Source organism: Dipteris shenzhenensis, chromosome 9 (genome assembly GCF_047967505.1).
Source record: "Dipteris shenzhenensis isolate YYH24624 ecotype China chromosome 9, Dip_SZ_1.0, whole genome shotgun sequence".
Taxonomy (NCBI): Eukaryota; Viridiplantae; Streptophyta; class Polypodiopsida; order Gleicheniales; family Dipteridaceae; genus Dipteris; species Dipteris shenzhenensis.
This window is the reverse complement of record NC_141604.1, coordinates 1,833,732-1,857,595: the sequence shown is the minus strand read 5'-3', so window position 1 is coordinate 1,857,595 and position 23,864 is coordinate 1,833,732.

Genomic DNA, 23,864 nt, shown 5'->3' with positions numbered 1-23,864 from the left:
AGGATAGACCACTCACTAGTATACACAACCATAAAAGCCAATTGATATTTTGATTCACCCTCCTTCATATTGATAGGCCCCATGAATGAAATTCATCTTGTAAGGCAAAAATCAATCGCTATCACCTGAGGGGATACCCTCCGATATGAATTAAGTCAGGACATATCTTACCTTTGATCTATACATAGGTTTCTATGCATCATTTTTTGGGGTTCTTGTCCTGCAGGCCTAACATGATGCAATGTCATGACTGGTTGTTGAGAATTGATCAAAGGACAATGGGGCCTTTGATTAGTCTATATACTCCCTGGCAATTGCGCAACATTTTATAAGAATTTTATTAAACTATTTAAATGCCAACCTTTGATTATTTCTAAATATTAAAATGCCAAGATTTGTTAATGCTAGGTGAGTTGGCATACCTCTCCATCGGGTTTGCATTGAAAAATCTAAGGCATGAAGATATGTTGTTGGTAGCTTTGAGGAGTACTCTATGGTGGATTATCTTCAACTATTGATAAATAAGGTTAAACGTTCTATTCGAGACTAGTCAGGAGTATTGTTGTACTTTTTGCAATTTACTGACATGAATGTGAGTATGTAAGTTGACTCCCACTTTGACACTTTATCGGAAGGGATGGTATAGTAATGAATTATTCTCACTTATGCGATGTTAAGGGCAATGATTGCTTCCCCGCATAGCAAGTTTGGCATATCTTTTGGGGATCGAAGTAGCTTTTGTTCATGCCGACGACCATGCTCTGTCTTTGCATCTCTGCTAGCCGTTGCATGCTAGCATGTCCCATTCGTCTATGCCAGAGCTCCCCAGCCTACTTCTCTTCCACGCTGATGACGGTTGATTTTACCATGTCCAGCTCGTACAGGTTCCCAGCTCAACGGGCACAGACGACCACTTCACCTCATGAATTGAAAATGTTGCAATTGCCGTGCATGAAGATGACTTGGTACCCACGATCATCTAGGCAGCTTATGGAGATGAGATTGCACTGCATACCAGGTATGTACATTACCTCTTGTAGTTGCACGTGGCATCCTCTTGGAAGGTTTAGGGTGATGGTTCTAGCCCCGAGTCCACGTTGGACGTTGGCATCACCCATTCTTACCAATCGCAGCCTCTCAAACTCCTTGCAGCTTTGCATGAGCTCCCGCATGGGTGACATGTGTCTGGTGGCTTCAGAGTCCACATACCACTTACTGGAGTAGTCTTCTTCTACCTGGTATGCGTCGTCAACGGTCATCATGTCTTCTTTGGGCTTCTTCATGAAGGTGTAGGGAATAGCCGATAGGAGGTGATTCTCGAGAGGAAATCAGTGGCGCCGGAGACCGACCATTAGGATGGAAGCCGATCGTGCCGATTTTCGACCGGAATTGCCGACTGCCGGCGTTGCGATCATGCCAGTTTCCGACCGAAATTGTTGATCGTCCGGCGATTCGCAGTTGTCGACGGATGGGGGAGGAGGCGACAATGCAGGCAGCTCATTGGACACATGGACTGATAAGGTGGGGCCGTGAACATGTGTCGCAATATGATATGCTTATTTAGCGAAACAGCGGGCACGGGTGTTGATGTGTCACGATTAGAAAATGGAATCGACCTAACGACTACAAGAAGGCACTCATCGCGAGCCGTTAGATCAACCTTAGGGCTTTAAATAGCCGGTGGACTAGGTAATGGAGCCGGTCATATTGCCAAGTGCAGATTATGACTTTGAAAGTTAAATGATCCAATAGCTGGGATCTTGTTTCCGTCGACCCCAGTTGTTGCCGGTATCGGAGTCACCTTGCCTCCAAGGACAATTGTGAGCAATGTGGCCGAATGTGCCACAGTTGTAGCAGTTAAGCATACGTTCCCGCCTGAGCGGAATAGCCAAGAACTAGCATTTTTCATCCACACCCAGACGGTTCCCATGGTCTGCCTGGCATTCATGGAGCTTATCCATGGCATTCCACCGCCCCACTGGAGACGAAAAATTTGAGTCTTCGAGCGGGCATTGTGGTGCTATCTCCCTAACACAAGGTTTCCAGCCAGTAAGGTTGCAAGCTTCCCTCATTGTAAGGTTGCAAGCTTCCCTCAATGAACACCTGCAGTCGCGTGCAATTGGGTCCATACCTTGCAGGGACTCAATGAGAGGTACGTGGGAACCCATGCTATGCTACCCAATGCTCCGTCACGCCAGAACCTGAGCGAAAATGCTAGGAAGCGCCACACATGGGAATGCGCTCTTAGTTGTTCAATGCTCATGTCTAGTCTCTTCTGATCATTTAATACAAATTTCTTGGTGCTTGCCCTTTTGGCTCCCACTCGTCTTCCTTGATTCGGTCTTTGCGCATTTCTTCTTCCAACAATCGAGCATTGACATCATCAAAATTGAGATTCTCTGTGGAATTCCCGATGGTGATGACTAGTGTCTCGTAATCAGAGGGCAGGCTGTTGAGCAATGCAGACACCTGATCTTCCTGCTCGATGGGAGCACCTATCGCGGCCAACTCGTCGATGAGGCCAGCCCTGAAATTTGAAGCCTTCAACGGGCTTCAAAGCCCTTTAGACATTCTAGGGAAGGCCAATGAAAAAATTCATGTTGCAAATGAAGGCCAACAATTGAACAAGGTTTCAAAATTTTTCATATACATACATGTATTTACCCCTATTTCCTTACTTCTGAAGGCCACTCTCACATTTTGTCCTTCAATATGAAGGCTAGGGCGGGCCTTCAAATTTCAAGGCTGGATGAGGCCTCGAATCTTCTCAATGTGCTTTTAGTGCTGGGTCATCTGTCTTCATCCGCACGCTCATCAACTTCATCTTGAGTTGTCTTCGATTCATGGGCGATCTGCGTTCATAAATGGTGCTAAGTTTCTTCCACATCTCCTCGGCACTTTTGCATGGACGGATTTGACGTGCGGGTCCGTCTTCCAGTGCTCGACATATTTGCTTGCTTCCATCTTCATTCAATCATTCTTCTTGTTCCTCGTCAAGTAGGACAGAGCAGATCGGAGCTGAGGTCAGATTGGATGGAGTGTTCTGTGCGATCCTATCCCTGCGAAGCCTTGCTTTCCTGCGCAAAAAGACCTTGCACCGCCATTTTGCACAGGTCCGTCCCTTCAATGTCCTTCGATTGGCCACAACTTTGCCCTCTCCTTCGATTTCGATTTATTAGTCTACAGCATGCTTAAATTAGCTGCGCAGATTGAGCTTCATTAGACTTTTGGGCTTCATATAACTCCCAATAATTTCAGCAGCGCAGCATTTGTGAATCTCTAGCCTATCTCCAAGACTTCAACGTATAATATAAAAACATATAGTTACTAGTTGGAATTTATCTACTACGAGTAGCCTGACCCGTCTACGACGGGTTGGAGACCCGCTCTGCTGGGTCTCAAGGTGGGATCTTTAATTTCAAAAGAGAAATTCTGAAGTTCCAACACTGGAACCGCTTGGCTTGGCTCACTCAGTGTAATTTTGTCCAACAGCTTTCCTAAAACCCCCTCTCTGATTTCATACATAAAATTTTGCAAGATTAAGTGCATAAAATTCATGAATTTGTTTGAATTAAACATGTTTGTATGCATATCCCCTCCTTGCTTTCATATATGGAATTTTGCAAGATTACGTGCGTAATGCATTGTATGCCAATGTAGTGCTAGATTGTAACACAATCAATCTTGGTCTATGGGGATACATTAGTTTGAGTATAAATAAATAGAATTCATGAATTTTTTTGAAATAAGCGTGTTTGAGTATAAATAAATAGAATTTATGAATTTGTTTGAGTATAACCGTATATGTGCATGCTTCAATAAACACAACAAAAGAAGATTTACTTAAAATTAGCATACCTAACAAAATATACGCTCTATAAAAGAGTACTACAAAATCTTACAAATTCATATATCTACATACAGAGTGTCTATATCAGCTCCCCTAAGAAAACAGACTACGTCTATGTCCCACCCCACGCACCACCACACGCGCGCGGCGTCGACCTACGCAAGGCAAAAAGATCATTTAAGAATTATAATCATTAAATCAAGGAAAATTTAGAATTGTGTCTTAATAATACTCAACACATTAATTAGAATGCTTACGCTGGCGCACAGGAGTGTGTATGTGGTACATAAATGCATATACAAAGTCTCCGTTCGCCCCTCGATAAAATACATCTGTTCCCATCGGCTCCAGGTACCCAATGAAGCGCACATAGATGGTCTGGGGACTATTATTCCCAGCAAGACACTGAGAACTCACGGCAAAATATCCAAGATTGAGACGTTCCACCCCATCATACGCTGGACCGAGGAGATTCATTGCAAAACTTGAGTCGGGGACCGCCCTAAAGGAAAATAATATCATGTTTATTCACTTATATATGTAACCTAAGTAGCTTTCACCTTTATGAAAAAAAAAAAATAAAAAAAAATATAGGTTATCTACCCAATAAAGCTCTCCAACTCCAAGATGTCAACCAATAGCTGGGCGCGCACCCCAGCTCTCCAACCATCGGGATCTGTATATTCCTAAAGGTAAATGACTATACTATTAAATAAGTCAACTTAGCAACTGACTACTACACAATTATGTACCTGCTACCTGTACAGTTGTCTCGGTGGTAAATGTAAATGACGCTGCCATCCTATCATATCATATTACAATAACAATACATATCATATTACAGTAACAATAGATGTGTCAACGTTTATATAGAGAAGAAATTAAAAGGCTTCACCAAGCCACAAATTAAAAAGAACATTAGTTATAGTACATTTGATAATCCATAATTTGAAGAAAAAATAACAATGTGTGAACCCATAAAACTTACAAAAATCATACATTGTCAAAATTCTAGAGACGACATTGTTTGAATGGAATATGGAATGAGCTCATGAAAATTATACAAAAATAGTCATCACCAATTTTTAATCCACACTTCAAAGGCTTACAATTGATAGACCTTTGATCGCCTAAAAGAACACAACGATACAAAAAAGACTGTGAAAATTTGTCACCCACCAAAGTCTGAAGAGGCTTTCAAAGAGCATTGGCATACTGCTAGGTTCTTCTTGATGCCAATTGTAAAACCTCTTTGTATACAACATTTGTGGTACAACTCATTTCAGCATCCTCATCACTAACCCGATCCACACTCTCTGGAAGGAATACTTTGACTGCATTTGATGATCGGACACGCGAGAAAGCCACGTATAATTGCCCGTGACTAAACACCGGTGTCGCCAAGTATAAGCCTAGGATAGACATTGTTTGGCCCTGTGCCTTGTTTATCGTCATGCCAAATGCTAGCCGAACAGGAAATTGTCTTCTTCTCATATCGAATGGAAGTTTCAAGTTACTGGGAATGAAAGTTACTCTTGGAATGAACATCCTATCTCCAGCATTGGTACCAGTGATAATCTCAACTTCCAATACCTTCGTGTGGAACTCTTTGCATATCAGTCGAGTCCCATTGCATAATCCCTATCGAGGATTTAGATTGCGCAACAAAATGAGGGGAGCATTTTGTTTCAAAACCAGCCGATGAGGTGGGTATCCACCACCAAGATCGAGCGTGTTAAGATACTCTACTGCATACAAAAAAGAATCTCCACATGAGCTCTCTACTGAGTCTGCACTTAGATACTCCTTTTCCTCACCGGGCATTGCCTTTAGTGCAGTAGCATTGATTGCATCAACTTCAAGGTTTCGAGGTGCGAGAATAGCGCGGTCTCGAAAATACGATGCATAATCCACAACCCTTGCAAGTCCTGTATACACCCACTCAATCAAACCTTCCATAGAGTTTGTCCTTAAAAGCATCTTTGATGGGATTGCAACAGTGTCTTCTCTTATACGCCTGCTAGTTCCATTTCCAATATCTAACACCCATTGTATGAATTCCTGCTCTATTGAATTATCACCTTCCTGAATAACCCGCATATTCTGTACCAGCTTCAATACCTTGATGCATCTCCAAATCCTTGAGTGGCACAATGTAGAATTGACAATATCTTCTCGTCTTGCCTTGGGAATAACTGGCAAGACCTGCCTAAAATCCCCCCCTAACAACACCACCTTTCCACCAAACAGTTGGTCATTTGACATGATATCTTGCAGCGTCCTATCCAGTGCCTCAAATGCGAATCGATGAGTCATAGGTGCCTCATCCCATATTATCAACTTTGCTATCTTCAGAACATCTGCAAGATGACTGTTAACCTTTATATTGCAACTGCTGGTAGCATCCAAATCCAGTGGTATCTTGAACCGCGAGTGTGCTGTGCGTCCATTACTTAGTAACAATGCTGCAATCCCAGAAGAAGCGCATGCTAAAGCGACATGCCCCTCCCCACGCAACCTAGAAAGCAAACAATTGTATAGGAAAGTCTTTCCAGATCCTCCTGGACCATCAAGAAAAAACATCGCACCAACATTTGCATAGACCGCTGTCAGAATCTAATCGAAGGCCATCCGTTGACAATGATTTAAGGTACTTTCCATTTGTTGACCAAGTCGTGCCTCACTCTCAAAATCAAACATTCTTTCTTCTTGCAATAGAGAATTTGTAGCTGCCAATACACATGATCTATCCAAGGTAGGCAATCCATCAAACTCTACCAACCTTCTCCCATGTTGTTGGAGAATATGCTCCAAGTGCCATAGAGCCTCCTTCCGTGCCAATCCACGACGGTCAACCATACTTGATTCGAATGCATGGAAGAAATCATCCGATAGATTGTCTGAGAATCTTTCCCACAAAATTCCTGGAGATGTTGGCTCACAAAAAATCAAAATTGCAACAAAAAGGTGCCTCAACTGTGTGCTATTTTGATGTAAAACGGCCTCTTGCATGCAGATAAACCATTCCTCATCACTTTCCAATAACCCTCTAGCTATACATGCTGCCTTGAAAGTAGGGTAAACTTGCCCATCAAAAGTGCGCAAGTCATCAAAACACTTACAACCCTTGCAAACGTTAAGTAGCATACGCATTAAATATAATTCACCAGCAGATGGAGAAATGTTATACATCCGACCAATGCTATTGCCCTGCCTTCTTCTAGACCACTTTTTATTGGATTTGTTCCAAACCATCTCGCATGGAAAGTCACTGTAAAGCAAATTATCTGCATCATGTTGCAATCGGTTGTAAGTGAACCATTCCGTGAGGCTGGTCTTTCTGTTCTGTTCCCTATCCACCACATTGTGCAAATCATCATCATCTCTGAATATCACATTATTCAACATTGGAAGATGGACTTGCAACCTTTGTACATCTGGCTTTTCATCATGCATATCATACTCATAAATGCGCCAGCATGCTTCTGATGCTGATACATAACATGAATCTAGGTAATAGTTTATCTCATCAATTCCACAATCAACTGGGTTGTGTAGTTGTCCTTGTCCTTCCACATGATTTATCTGCATCCTGACGGTTGCTCTGTCATGTCCCTTATACACGTATTTATATAAATACTTGACTGCAGTAATTGTGGAACAAATTTCAACGTTGATATGTGCCTTGTACTTCATAGAGAGGAAAGGATTGAATGGCACAATCCAACGATTATCCACTATACCCTCTTTCACCCGTATCTTTCTACCATCATCTCGACGCATGTAGATAGGGTAACCATCGTTACCCACCACAGTAGACTGAGAGAAGGGATGTGGATAGTGACGACTACATTTGCCATCAAACATGCAAGGAGCAGAGACATTAAGTACACCACATGGGCCATGAACATTGCATTGTGCAATAATCTCATGCAACTCAGGGAAAAGGGTTTTATCTGGAACTTCTGCACATACCAATTGATCATAGTGACCAACCTAGTAGGTTTGAATGCACCTTCCAAAATCAATAGTATGTGTGAGTGCGGAAGACCTCTCTTTTGAAACTCAATCACACATACGTACGCAGCAACTTTTCCAAACAAATCATGCTTTATAATCGACTGCATCAGATCCTTGTGTTTTTGATAAAATATACGGGTTGTCAAATCCGGGCGATCTTGTGCTCTTTGACCTGGCAACAATCCTTCAGATATTTCTGACCATTTTGGGTTGCAGGTGAAGGTAATAAACAAATCTGGTTTACCCTTTTTTCTCACAATGGCCATTGCATCCTGGTATAACTGGCACATATACCGCGGTCCTCCTGTAAAAGAGGATGGCAATACAACTCTACGTCCGACAGCGTTGCCCAATACATTATGGACCGCATCAGCTGCGTTTAGCATGTCCATCAATCCTTGATAAACTTCTGCATGTAAAGAAGATTGATTGTTACGTATCCACACCAATCTGGACTCTTCCATACTACTATATGCATCAACAATATATTATTGCAATAATCTCCCCCCTTGTAGAAGGCACGCACTTGTATCAGGCCTTACCTGCAGACGGTACGCATAATACTGTCTCTGTGTCACACAATTTTTCCTTTGTACATCATGTAATGATACGTGAGTAGGAACATCTCTATAAGGAATATATAAATGCCATCCATCCTCCCCTCGGGGAAATAGAAGAACATACATGAGAGACATGTATGATCGATGCAAATTTGATATTCTGGTTATCAATCCATTGCGTCTTAAAAACTGGATGTCTCGATTCCCAACATCAGAATCATCCCCTTGCCTTGGCATGATAGCGGCAACCTCGCTAGCTATTGGGACCAAGTATTGTCTTGAGGTTGACCGGCTCTCACAAATTACCATCTTCAAGTTTGCATGTGGATTTCTTCTCAATACTTCCCCCACAGCAACCAGTGCATTGGCATACGGATTGCATTCATGCATCATCCTTTGCAACAATTCCAAAATGCCAAGATTCAAACCAGGCATCCCATCCAAACGGTTTTGCAACTCATGATCTGTATCATGGACATATAATTGTGCAAAGCGTGGAAGCTCCTGTCTAGACTCATCAGGTAGCAAACTCCCGACACGATGGTACACTGTGCCATGAATCCGAAAATTATGTATACCCCTATTCCCAGAAAACATTTGATCAACTTGGGCTCCCAATGAGGCAAACGCCATGACACTATTATAGGCTCTTATATTATCCTTAAATGATCTGCTTCTAGCGTCACTTCCATGAAGTAGAACTTTTAAAATCTCTGGTGGATCTTCCAATGGCAACAATGACACACGGCCAACTTTACAACAATACTTTCCCACAACCCGATGCATACTTCTGGTCTCTTGCTTCCACAATTGAGCATGACAAAAACTGCATATGCAGTCCATACCTCCAAGTGAATGAACAACAGGACTATTGAAAACCAATGGATACAAAGATGGGTGCCCTATGTCATCCCTTAATGGAAATCGATGCAAGATAGATAGGATCCCCCTAGACCCTAAACATGCATTCCTATTGCTGCCAACAACATGCTCTCGTGCCCTTGACTGCCCATAATCTCTAACTGCATCCAATTGAATTGTTGTACCTATTACTGGAGCATCTATTGTATTTCTTCCCCCAACAACACAATGCTGCACATTCGGTGCACCATCGGGGCAAAAGGTAGATTCTGCTGGCTCTAGAAAGTGAGAATCCATGCTTGCATGTGGCTGCACTCTCACACTTCTAATTGCAGTACAAAAAACATTCCCTTCTCTAAGACTATCAGCAAACTCCGTACTCATACATTCCATAGTTGTACTTGTACTTTGCTTTTTGAGCATTGTTCTCTGCCTAGCAACATTGCGACGTGCCTTACGTGTTGAACGCAATAAACTTCTCTTATCAAGAGAAGTTAAATTATCTACATTCCATTGTACATCATTATGTCCCTGCATTTGATTATGTTGTCTGCAATGAACAACCTCTACAATTGGCTCCATGTGTCTAAAACCTTGTTTTTTCAACATTGTTCTCTGTCTGGCAATACTGCGATGTGCCGTGCGTGTTGAATCCCATAATTTTCTCCTATGACAACTTGTTTCTTTTGCCATTGTCTGTTTATGAACATAACTATATATATCTTATTCTCTCTCTCTCTCTCTCTCTATATATATATATATATATATATATATATATATATATAAGGTTTGGGATTTATGGCATATAAGGCAAAGGATTAAATTGTCAATCAAATAAATGGAGTGTACATGGACTCATTTGGTAGAAGTAATGATGCATGCCAAATGGAGTCAACTAATAGAAATATTCATGCATGCTAAATGGAATGCTTGACAATGCAAAATGCAAAAATAGCCTATAACTTCCTATTGTAATTTCGTAGCATGAAGCTTTCACCTTTTCGCTTAAGATATGCATCCATGAAACATATGTAGGTGTAAATGCTTTATGGGCATGAGTGCATGCACATGAGTGCATAATTGCATGCATATATGTGTAAATTCATGCAAACATATGTATGGAAAGACTCAATGCCATATATGTAGATGCAACCTAAAGAATATGATGATCAGACATTCTTGTAACATGTATTCTAGTAAATAAAAAGATTGGGAACTAAGATGAACAACATAAGGGTGTGAGTACATGAACATGAGTGATATATGTAGGTAAGTTGTGTGTATGTATGTATCTACATGCATGACATACGCTAATATCATAATTAAATATGTACTCAAAAAGAGAGTGCATTAAATAAATGTATCTGAAGGACTTAGATCATTCAAGGTTACTCACATATATTTCACTCATCGAACTTTCTTCCTTACCTTCCATGACATATAACGATACTCCATCAATTGTAGCTCACAGATATCCATGTATTTCTATTTACATTAATTTGACTTACATTGCCACATATATCAAATAAAGATAAGAAAGCTCAAAAAATTTTATTATTGCAATTGAAAACCAAATACATAAGTTTTGTGTCATAGGCACAAAAGGCTATCCTACTAAATAACTTAAGATTGACCCCAGTATGCAAATAACATAGAAGAACTTTGCGATCCTTTACAAAAAGCAATATAGAAGTCCCAAAACCATCTCAATTTTCATGATCTGTAATGCGCTCCAACTTACGGCTCATCCTTGTCATCAAGGCTGTTAGCCTCTTCAAACCAATTTTGAATGTTGACACCTCGGTGCACAACAGATCAACTTGCTCTTTTAGCTTGTCAACTTGCAACCTACATCCTCTATCACATACTACTGAGCCTTCTTCACCCCCCCCTAAAAGTTGTCGTACATACTGGTTCGTGTCATTTACATTATTCTCAATATGAGCAATCCTCTCAATGAGAGTTTCAGAGGATGCACCCCTACCCTCTGTTACCACTCCATCATTTTCAGCATGGACTTCTATCCATAAGGATGTTAGATATCTTGTATTCATAGCATTCACATCACCATTATGCTCGCATACATTTTGAATGGACTTCAAAGGACGCGTAATAGAGAGACCATATTGCCTTGAAGATGACAGACACTTCCTTGCATACTTTGTTGCACGGGTGGAAGGTCCCTCCCCTCTAAGACGTTTCATTATAGCAAAAGTGCGATGTTTATGGATGGACTTAATAGTAACACCATTTTGTTTGGCGAAGCACTTAGCTGTCTGATTTGTCCCACCACTGGAAGCCCTCGCTCTTGCCGCTCGTTTCATTGCACGAAGGCTTCGTCGTTCACGAAAAGATGACACGACAATGTCAGAAATCGTAGAACTCTCTGCCCTTGCAACTTGTTGCATTGCACACACACTTCGTCGTTCACAAAAGGACGGCACCACAATGCCAGAAATTTCCTCTTCAATGCGGGGAACAATGGCAGAAGTCATCCTTGCAAACTGCGGCCGAAACAAAATAGAAAAACGTTTTTAGGGATGTATATTGACTCAGTTGTCAAACTACATTAGACTCAAGGCTTTAAAGATTGAGACAAATCCTATACATCTATCAAAGCCTCCTACATTGGATCCTTAATTGATACTGAACTCCCTATTGAAGAAGGGCATCTCCTTTAAGCTATGATGCAAGCTACACCGTTTTTCAAACGCTTCTTCTACCTCCCATCCTCATCTACAGGGACATTCCCAAGGTCTACATGCCCCCCAACAACGTCCTTCTCCCTCTCACCCCTCTCGACATCCCATTTGGCAACCCAAACTTGCTCTTTGAGCAACATCATGGCTTTCTCATCAACGGCCGCAAACAAACTTTTCAACCCTACTACCTTCCCCACGAATCATCATGCACCAAGTCTAATTACCAACACTGCCTAAAATTTATGGAACGCCCACCACCATTGGCTTTGGACACATTTCTATCTATTCCTAGACATCTATTAAAGTCTCCTATATTGGATGCTTAATTAATGCTGAACTCCCTGTTGAAGAATCCTCATCTCCTTTAAGCTATGATGCAAGCTATATCGATTTACAAACGCTTCTTCTACCTCCCATACTCATCTACAGGGACATTCCCAAGGTCTATATGCCCCGAACAATGTCCTTCTCCCTCTCAATCCTACAACCCAAACCTGCTCTCTAAGCTACATCATGCCTTTCTCATCAACGGCCACAAACAAACTTTTCAACCCTACTACCTTCCCCACGAATCATCACACACTAAGTCTAATTACCAACACTCCCTAAAATTTATGGAACGCCCACCACCCTTGGATTTGGACACATCTCTATCTGAACTCCCTATCAAAGATAGAGAGGGAGATTGAGAGAGAGAGAGAGAGATACACACACTCTTTTTTTTGGGTGTGAAACACACACACACACAACCAAAGTGGTTTGCATATAATAAAGAATATAAAAGGAAAAATTGTCCAGTTTATCTCTCCTAGCAAACCAATCTAAAGAGGAGAGTGACACCTCCTTGTAACATATATGCAAGTAGAATACAAATATTAGGAAGAGAGAGAGAGAGAGACTCTAACACACTTTAAATAAAAACTGAAAAAAAAACTAATTCCATTTTTCTTCTATCGTTTATCTATATATTATTAAAGCAAATGCATATTATACTCTCAAATCACGATGCACTTTTATAGTTTACGAACAAATAGATTACTATGGATGGCTACTCTAAGCTATAAGGAAACTATATAAAACATCATATGGCACAAAACTCCATCTTTCATAGCTTTTAAATTTAATTAGCACGAAACTCCCTCCCCAAGCCCCCTCTCTCTCCCAAACTTCCCTCCTCCTCAAGCCCAACACAAATATATGTGTAGACACACCATGACATATGTGGACACATAGGCACACACACACATAGTTGTTCATGCCCAACTAATTTTTCTAACATTATAATAATATATAGAGACACGGGAGGGAAGAGAACCTCTAGAATGCTTGACCGAACCTCCACGAACCTCCCTTCTTGCCTGTATGGGATTTACTGCCTCAAGGAATATACCTTATTATTTCTCACCATTAGCCCCTAACCTATTGCCCTACATTATAACACATTCTCAATGAAGGTTTGCCCTTATAAAGTATAAGAAATGTCGATCATTATTGCCCATTTCATGCATTTTTTTAAAGATATGGCAATATGTCAAACATACATCCCTCCCCCCCCTCCTCTCCCCCCGAAATAAATGCTTCTCTTTTTGGTTTCTCCTTGTGGTGCAGCTACTCCCGAACTCTCCATCACCTCTACTCACCATCACCTCTCTCTCTCTCTCTCTCTCTCTCTCTCTCTCTCTCTCTCTCTCCCTCCCGCGTCTCTATATATTATTATAATGAACAACTATGTTTGTGTGTGCCTATGTGTCCGCATATGTCATGGTGTGTCTACACATATATGTGTGTTGGGCCTTTGGGCATGTTTTAGTGTGCACATGGGGTCTATGATGTGTCTCTCTCTCTCTCTCTCTCTCTCTCTCTCTCTCAAGGAATATACCTTATTATTTCTCATGATTAGCCCCTAACCTATTGACCTCCATTATAACACATTCACAATGAAGGTTTGCCCTTATAAAGTATAAGAAATGTGGATCATTATAGCCCATTTCATGCATTTTTTTAAAGATATGGCAATATGTCAAACATACATCCCTCCCCCCTCTCATCTCCCCCCGAAATAAATGCTCGACCGGACCTCCATGAACCTCCCTTCTTGCCCCCGTATGGGATTTACTGCCTCAAGGAATATACCTTATTATTTCTCACCATTAGCCCCTAACCTATTGCCCTACATTATAACACATTCTCAATGAAGGTTTGTCCTTATATAGTATAAGAAATGTCGATCATTATTGCCCATTTCATGCATTTTTTTAAAGATATGGCAATATGTCAAACATACATCCCTCCCCCCCCTCCTCTCCCCCCGAAATAAATGCTTCTCTTTTTGTTTCTCCTTGTGGTGCAGCTACTCCCAAACTCTCCATCACCTCTACTCACCATCACCTCTGTCTCTGTCTCTCTGTCTCTCTCTCTCTCTCTCCCTCCCGCATCTCTATATATTATTATAACGAATAACTATGTTTGTGTGTGCCTATGTGTCTGCATATGTCATGGTGTGTCTACACATATATGTGTGTTGGGCCTTTGGGCATGTTTCAGTGTGCACATGGGGTCTATGATGTGTGTCTCTCTCTCTCTCTCTGAATATACCTTATTATTTCTCACCATTAGCCCCTAACCTATTGCCCTCCATTATAACACATTCTCAATGAAGGTTTGCCCTTATAAAGTATAAGAAATGTGGATCATTATTGCCCATTTCATGCATTTTTTTAAAGATATGGCAATATGTCAAACATACATCCCTCCCCCCTCTCATCTCCCCCCGAAATAAATGCTCGACCGGACCTCCACGAACCTCCCTTCTTGCCCCCGTATGGGATTTACTGCCTCAAGGAATATACCTTATTATTTCTCACCATTAGCCCCTAACCTATTGCCCTACATTATAACACATTCTCAATGAAGGTTTGTCCTTATAAAGTATAAGAAATGTCGATCATTATTGCCCATTTCATGCATTTTTTTAAAGATATGGCAATATGTCAAACATACATCCCTCCCCCCCCCTCCTCTCCCCCTCCCCCTGAAATAAATGCTTCTCTTTTTGTTTCTCCTTGTGGTGCAGCTACTCCCGAACTCTCCATCACCTCTACTCACCATCACCTCTGTCTCTGTCTCTCTGTCTCTCTCTCTCTCTCTCCCTCCCGCATCTCTATATATTATTATAACGAATAACTATGTTTGTGTGTGCCTATGTGTCTACATATGTCATGGTGTGTCTACACATATATGTGTGTTGGGCCTTTGGGCATGTTTTAGTGTGCACATGGGGTCTATGATGTGTCTCTCTCTCTCTCTCAAGGAATATACCTTATTATTTCTCACCATTAGCCCCTAACCTATTGCCCTCCATTATAACACATTCTCAATGAAGGTTTGCCCTTATAAAGTATAAGAAATGTGGATCATTATTGCCCATTTCATGCATTTTTTTAAAGATATGGCAATATGTCAAACATACATCCCTCCCCCCCCTCCTCTCCCCCCGAAATAAATGCTTCTCTTTTTGGTTTCTCTCTGTGGTGTAGCTACTCCCGAACTCTCCATCACCTCTACTCACCATCACCTCTCTCTCTCCCTCCCGCGTCTCTATATATAAATATTAGTATCTAAAAATGCCATAAATGTTTTTGTTTTAAAAACATTCTTTCATAGCACCACTCCATCTTTCATAGCTTTTAAATTTAATTACCACGAAACTCCCTCCCCAAGCCCCCTCTCTCCCCCAAACCTCCCTCCTCCTCCCCCAAACCTCCATAATGCTCGACCGAACCTCCACGAACCTCCCTTCTTGCCCATATGGGATTTACTGCCTCAAGAAATATACCTTATTATTTCTCACCATTAGGTCGGAATAGTATTATAACACATTCTCAATGAAGGTTTGCCCTTATAAAGTATAAGAAATGTGGATCATTATTGCCCATTTCATGCATTTTTTTAAAGATATGGCAATATGTCAAACATACATCCCTCCCCCCCCCCTCTCCCCCCAAAATAAATGCTTCTCTTTTTGGTTTCTCCCTGTGGTGTAGCTACTCCCAAACTCTCCATCACCTCGACTCACCATCACCTCTCTCTCTCTCTCTCTCTCTCTCTCTCTCTCTCCCTCCCGCGTCTCTATATATAAATATTAGTATCTAAAAATGCCATAAATGTTTTTGTTTTAAAAACATTCTTTCATAGCACCACTCCATCTTTCATAGCTTTATTATGTTAATTACCACGAAAGTCCCTCCCCAAGCCCCCTCTCTCCCCCAAACCTCCCTCCTCCTCCCCCAAACCTCCAGAATGCTTGACCAAACCTCCACGAACCTCCCTTCTTGCCCGTATGGGATTTACTGCCTCAAGGAATATACCTTATTATTTCTCACCATTAGCCCCTAACCTATTGCCCTACATTATAACACACTCTCAATGAAGGTTTGTCCTTATAAAGTATAAGAAATGTCGATCATTATTGCCCATTTCATGCATTTTTTTAAAGATATGGCAATATGTCAAACATACATCCCTCCCCCCGAAAATCTAGAGACCATGCTTAAAAAAAGCCGTTAAAAATATTATTATATATCTAAAAATGCCATAAATGTTTTTGTTTTAAAAACATATTAAAATCTAGAGAGCATGCTAAAAAAAAGACGTTAAAAATATTAGTATCTAAAAACATATTAAAATCTAAATCTCTCCCTCTCTCTCTCTCCACATTCAAGAACATGTCCACATATTAATGTTTTCATAAGATGTTTTCAAAACAATAAAAACATGTTCTTGAATGTGGAGAGAGAGAGAGAGAGAGAGAGAGAGAGAGAGAGAGCATGCTAAAAAAAAGACTATGCCTTGTTCCCAAGGAGAGCTCGATCGATTCCGTCCGCTCGAGGCAAGATTCCGTTTGCTGGAGGGAGAGTTGGCACTTCAACTGGGCAGCCGTCAATAGGAGCGGCCTAGCACATTATCATAAAAAATGTCTTAAATTTCATCTTAAAACATGTTTTCATAACATTAAAAAAATAATTATTATTATTGAATTGCTTTATTAAAAACATCTGGCTTATATAGGTCTATATCACACACATTGATCACCCTAGCCATTTCGTGGCGTATGCTACTTTTTAAAAATGCATACGTGCATGCACTTTATATAATTCAAGCCCTATATTAAGTAACAAACATTTGATGAGAGACTTCAGTCCCCCTTAGCATCAAACTATCTAACATTTTTAGACTTGTCTAAAATCTAGTTTCAAAATTCAATCAAAGAAGAGTCCAAAATGATGACTATTATTCTTCTATGATGTTTGAAGCTATCTTTTAAAATAAAAATTGCTTAAAATAACCAAACGCCGGGTTATACATATCTCTCTCTCTAACATCGCACATATGCATATACTAACTCCCAATTTAAATAAACATCCAATCACATCCTAATTAACCATCTGGCTTATATAGGTCTCTTTCACACACATTGATCACCCTAGCCATTTCGTGGCATATGCTACTTTTTAAAAATGTATGCGTGCATGCACTTTATATAATTAAAGCCCTATATTAAGTAACAAACGTTTGATGAGAGACTTCAGTCTCCCTTAGCATCAAACTATCTAACATTTTTAGACTTGTCCAAAGTCTAGTTTCAAATTTCAATCAAAGAAGAGTCCAAAATGATGAATATTATTCTTCTATCATGTTTGAAGCTGTCTTTTAAAATAAAAATTTGAAATGTCTTTTATATGCTTTTAATATAATATATTTTTTATATTGAAATATTGAGAGAGAAAGAGCTGAGAGAGAGAGAGAGAGAATACGTGATGGAAGCGGGACGCCGAAACGTCGGGACGCCAGATGGGAGCGGGACGTTGGGACAGCAAATGAGAGCAGGACGTCGAGAATGGCGCCGTGGACGAAGGCTTAGAGAGTGACGCGTTGTGAACAGTGGACGGAGTCGTGGACGAAGCCGTGGAGCCGAAGAACTCGCAGTTGTCAATGGAGGAGCTAGAAGCGTTGTCACGAAACGTCGCGTAACATCCGGTTTTCAACGGAGCAGGAGAGGCGTTGTCAACGGAGAGGACGCGAAGCTCTGACCCAAAGTCGAAAGCAGGTCTGACGATGAAGGAGACTCTGACGATGGGGAGGCGAAGGTCTGACGTGAAGGAGAGGCAGAGACTCTGAGAAGGAGCTCGAATGCTGTGAGAACTTCGGAGCGGGAGACTGCATTGAATGTGCCCAGCGACAATTCAAATCCTCCAGTCCGAGATCGCCATGTGGCCACGCATTCACTCAACAGACGCCGTCCTCTCCATTTGCAGTCCTGTGTAGTGGCCGCCGGCGGCAGTCGTGCCAGCTGTGCTGTTTCGCCGCAACTGCTCCTCCTGCCCGTCATAGAGAGTGCCACATGGCAGATGGCATTTAATCGCTGGGCACCCTATTCCTCAGCTCCTCCCGCCGCCCCCCGTGCATCTACTCTACTCTAGCTAGCACTGTCGTTGGCGCATAGGGAGCATTGAATACCGCCACCGCCGCCACGTTGCTACTACCCATGCAGTCCTCTGGTTCTCTCGCCTCCCCTTGCCACGTGGCACGCTGATCACTGCCTCCGCTCTCTGGCCCGTCTCAACAGTCTGCCCCATCGGACTCTGCCCCTCTACCCATGCAGTCCTCTAGTCCTCGCGCCTCCCCTTGCCATGTGGCACGCTGATCGCTGCCTCCGCTCTCTGGCCCGTCTCAACAGTCTGCCCCATCCAGCCTCTGCCTCTTCCTCTTCCTCTCGCGTGCCGTGTGGCGCTTCTCCCTCTCATCCATCCTTCAGAGCTCTTCCCGAACCTCCCTCCTCCACCCCGAAGCTCTAGAATGCATACCCGAACCTCCCCATATCTGCGTGGCTGGTCTGGTAAACCTCGCCTTAAGGAAGATAAGAGATACTACTTATATGTATCCCAAATAATCTGAGCACCCTGCTCTAGAATCTCGGGGCTTGGCATCAGTCTCGCAGTCCGTGCAAGTGTATCTTCAGCTTAAAAAGGGATTTGTACACAGTGTCATAATTTTTTGTGAAGCCTAGAGGTGTGCAGCAAATTTAAGCACTGGTCCGACTCTACAGCTTTCTTGGTATGTTTGAGGAGTCGCTCCTCATCGGAATCCCTCCAAATTCCTGACAGGGATGACGACGTTCAAATGACAGAAGATACGAAGCCTAATAAGGATAATCTTCATCGTGGTGCGCTTGTCGTTTCTGAAGGATTCATGAAGGATGTCCATCTGTCAGCTGACCTGGACCTGCACCTGCAACCTCCCCTGCTGTCCCATCTAAGGTCACAAAGCGGAGGAGGCAAACTTCAAAGCAATACAAATGGAGCCCTGTCATTCAGCTTAACTTTCAAGGTTTCACCATCTCAATGTACCCGTCACATTTATTACAAGCCTTGCCAATTCAAATCTTGAGCACTCACATCTCCAGCGAAAGGTTGGCTGGAATGGTTGGACCTACTGATCACGCATCGCATGTGTGAGTTCATCTACGCTTAGACGACTTCTTGAGTCAGATCGTAAAAGAGTGTTTAAGGAGTGAAGGAGCAAGAACGTCCGCGCCATAGGAATTTTTGTACGATGGGAGGGCAGATTTGTCAACATCGGCACAGGATTTGATCAAGTCCCTTCTCTTTTGCAAGCTTCGCGATTCGTATGGAGCAGAGTATGGAGAGACCAAAGGGAAGCAATGTCAAAAAGTATTGGTTGATGAAAAGGATCACGAACTTGCAGCTTTGCTTGCTTGCGGTGACGGTGGCGAACTATGCAATCTCTCAACAATCAGCAACCGGTTTTTGGTTAGCAGCTACTTGTTGCTTGTGGATTCGCAGATTCGGCATCAATGTGCATTCGCAGATTTGGCATCGATGTGTACTAGTTTTTGTGTTAGCAGCTGATTCGGCATCGATGTGCATTCGCTTTTACAAATTCTTGCTTTAATCTGTCCTCTTACCACACATAAGACTTGTAATTATAGATTGCCTTGTTTCCATGAATCTGCAGACAGCCAGCTACCACATAGCAGCTGCACTGAAGCTTGATCCAGGGGTCCGCATTGATCCTCTTTAATCTTTTCCTTCACAATAACAATGTCGGAACACCCACTTCTCATCTTTCTCCTGCTCGTCCTTGATTGCTTGTTGGTTACTACCTATGCCCAACCAATACAAAGAACTCAAAGAACAGAACTCAGCTGAGGAAATAGAATGAACCCAGGAGATGAGGTACACTACCTTGCAGGAATATGCTCAAATGGACAGAGGAGAAGGTGGATAATGGAACAGAGCAGCCGCTGGAGCAAGCGGGTGGTTCTAATGGTGGACGGAGGAGGTGGATAATGGAACGTAGTAGCGGCTGGAGCAAGGTGGTGGTTCTGCAAGGGATTTTTGAAAGCCTGACGACTGATAAGGAGGGCAAGGAAAATGAAGCAGGTTCACCTTCTCTTAATGGGTGGATAAAATCTCGTTCTGTGTGAGCTCACTTTTCCGTTTTGGAGCTCTGGATCCGTTGACACTGAGGAGGGTCCAGAAAAGACAAAAGAATGTGGGTGACTCGTGAGGATTGATCCTGAAAAGCTGTGAATCATCACAGCTTCCCTGGGCAAAGACACCTCGAATCATCGACAGGTCACAGGTGTGGCACACGTTTTCCGTCTTTAGATTTCGATTCCGTTTAATACCCTTGCAACGTTCTCCATGACTTCCGCCAGCGGTTCGTCCCTTCTCTCCCTCGCATTTCCTCTCGTTTTCTTCATCCCTTTTTCTCCTTACTCGTTTCAGTTCTTTGGTTGATTTTGGATTGCAGAGCCCGGCCTTCCGCTGCCAATGAGAATCGCAGTTTCCCCCTCCCTGCAGCCACCAACGCTGCGCTCGGCTTAGTGGAAGACTTATTACAGCTCCAACCTGTGGCCCTCTAACTTGATCCGGATTTATAACTCAGGTGGAACAACATTATGTCAAGCACAGCATTATACAAAGTTTCATCTCGTGGCGATCCTTTTCTTGCAACTGTCAAGTTCCAGGCGTTCACTAACGGATTGTTTATTTGCCTCGCAGTTCCGCAGTTCCGGGCTTGGATGTCACGCTGCAACCTGTCCTCAAATTCACAGCAAATATTAGTGTAGCGGAAAACGAACTGGCATGCAATCTAGCGGACTCTAGGAAAAGGCTACGGGATGGCGAAGAATTGCTTGCGAGGGAGCAATTTCCTTTCTTCCCACTCGCAGATTTTGAGCAAATTAATCCCAGCAACGTTTTCATTGTTTCAAACTCAGGCGTACCTATCTCAATTAGCCTACGATGATACGCGGCTTAGTCAAGCTCCAACTTCGACGAGCGGGAAGGATATAGAAATTATATTGCTTATATAGACCACGCAATGCTATCGAGGAAATGTGATTTTATGTATGGTGAATCATATGTTTCCTATATAGGAAATGAGGTCTTTTATAAGAGATCTGAGTTTTTATGTAGGGAATCAAAGTTTCCTATATAGGCAAGTATCAAGAATGTTAGATATCAATGTTTCACTCTCATGTAACTACGCGAGAACTAGCTAACTCTACTTGTAAGCCTCCCATATGAGGAGAAGCATTTGAGTAGCTCGGTTATCTGATAGGTCCTGGTTTAGACACCGGATGGAAGCCATGTGTGGCCTGATGGCTAGACGGAGTTGACGCACTGCCAACTCAGTTACATGCAAGTGCGGGAAGGCATCCCATGACTGACCGCATTGAGGGTAGAGGGAGCATTTTTCAAGGCAGTCTACTCTTGGGTTGCGGGACCCGTTTGGAGTCCTAGATAATCTCGGATGGCTGTGGGTCGAACGGCAACCGTAGGTGCATTGCTCTATTTTGCGCATCGGTTCTATCGTGTGGTCGGTGGTCTATTTTGGGACCGACTCCCAGTTGACTGTTTTGAGCGGATTGGATCGGTCATCCAATTGAGCCCAACCGACTACGACTGGTGGCTATATAAGAGCAAGCTCGTGAAGCCCATTTCCTCACTGGCTACAGTAACCCTGATTTCTTAGCATTCAGCCTCTGTCCTCTATTGTTTTCAACTCGCCATTGAAGCTTCTTTCACAGGAGCGCACGGTTGGGAGGCAGCGCCATCTATTGTATCAGTTCTATAGTAATCAAATTTTTGATTCTCCATACTATCTGTGTTCTCTCTTGCGTACAAGATTATGTTATCTGTTGAGCACAGACGTATTGTTTTCTTACATGGTATCAGAGCCTGGACTCTAGCAAGAAGATTTTGTAGTGTGTTTCTGTTTGCGAGCAGATTGTGAGAGATGGCCCAGCTCGCAAGACTGCGAATCCCATCGTTCGGCGAAAGCGAAAAGTTGGACGGCTCTAACTATTCATTCTAGAAGTTCAAGATGAAAACCATCATAAGCGCATATGAGCTTTGGGACACTGCTACTGGGGTGGACGTGAGGCCAGTTCCGGATCCAGCTAATGCAAGATAACAGATAGTACCAATTGCAGATGAGATTCTCGCTTGGACAAGAAGAAATGCAGATGCGTTGTGTTCTATTGTCTGCAGTGTAAGCGATTCCATCATGGCATTAATTCAACATGTCACCATAGCGGAGGAGGCATGGATGGTCTTGAAAAATCAGTACGAGACCACGAATCAGACGCGGATTCAGAATCTGGAGACTCAACTCGCGAACGAGAAATTGTCTGAGTCTGAAGCGGCAGAGAAGTTCATTACCAGGGTGAAGAATCTGCACGATCAGATGATTGCGATTGGCATCACCATCACCAGTGAGAATCTAGCACGAAGGTGTATACGGATTCTCCTACTAAAGTACGACAGTCTTGTTACGGCGCTGAATACATAGAACAGAAATTCGCCCAACTTTGAGGATTTCAACGCGATGCTTCTGGAGGAGGAGATGCGTCAAAAGACAAGGATTGGAGAAGATTCGACTTTCTACACTGGATCAAAGAAAGGTAAGGGTAAGGACTCTAGTAACCCATCTTCTTCTGATGATATAAAGAGAAAGAAGAAGATCAAGTGCTTCTATTGCAACAAGGCAGGGCACAAGCAGAATGAGTGCCGAAAGAAGATTACAGATGAGAAGAACGGAGTAAAGAAAGAGTCCAGTAATAGCGCACAAGCAGCACCAGTAGAGCTGTTCGTAGTAATTGAGGAGATTTGCACGGAGGCAGTTCATGTACCTGCAGATGAACCTTGGATCATTGACAATGGTGCATTGCACCACATGACCAGTCGGAAGGATTGGTATACCTCTCTACAGCCGGTAGGAAATGACATCCTGGTAGCAGTCAGCAATGATGCAAAATGTCCAACAAAAGAAAAAGGTACGATTGCTCTCAAGTCAGATGGAGTTGTAAAATAGTTGTCCGATGTTCTTTATGTGCCAGATATCAAGAGGAACTTGTCCGTTTCTGCGATCACGGATCGGGACCTCAAAGTTCAATTCGATAAGAATGGTGCACAGATCCTGGATCTTCAAGAAAAGGTCATTGGTAAAGGTACACGGCGCAACAATATCTACGAACTCTCAGCTTTCAGTGCTCGAGCCGATGTGAAGAACACTAAGCTGTGGCATGAGAGGTTTGGTCATCTAAACCTTAGTTCTTTGAAGGAGATGCATAAAAGTGGAATGATTGCAGATCTACCAGAAATTTCAAATCTGCCTGATGTATGTGAAGCTTGCATGATGGGCAAGCAGCATCGGCAACCCTTTCCTAAAGAGGCCAGCAGGGCAAAGGTTCCTCTAGAGCTCGTTCACATGGACCTCTGCGGAAAGATGGAGACGGAAGCTTTGGGTGGTTCCTACTACTTCATTACGCTAATCAATGAC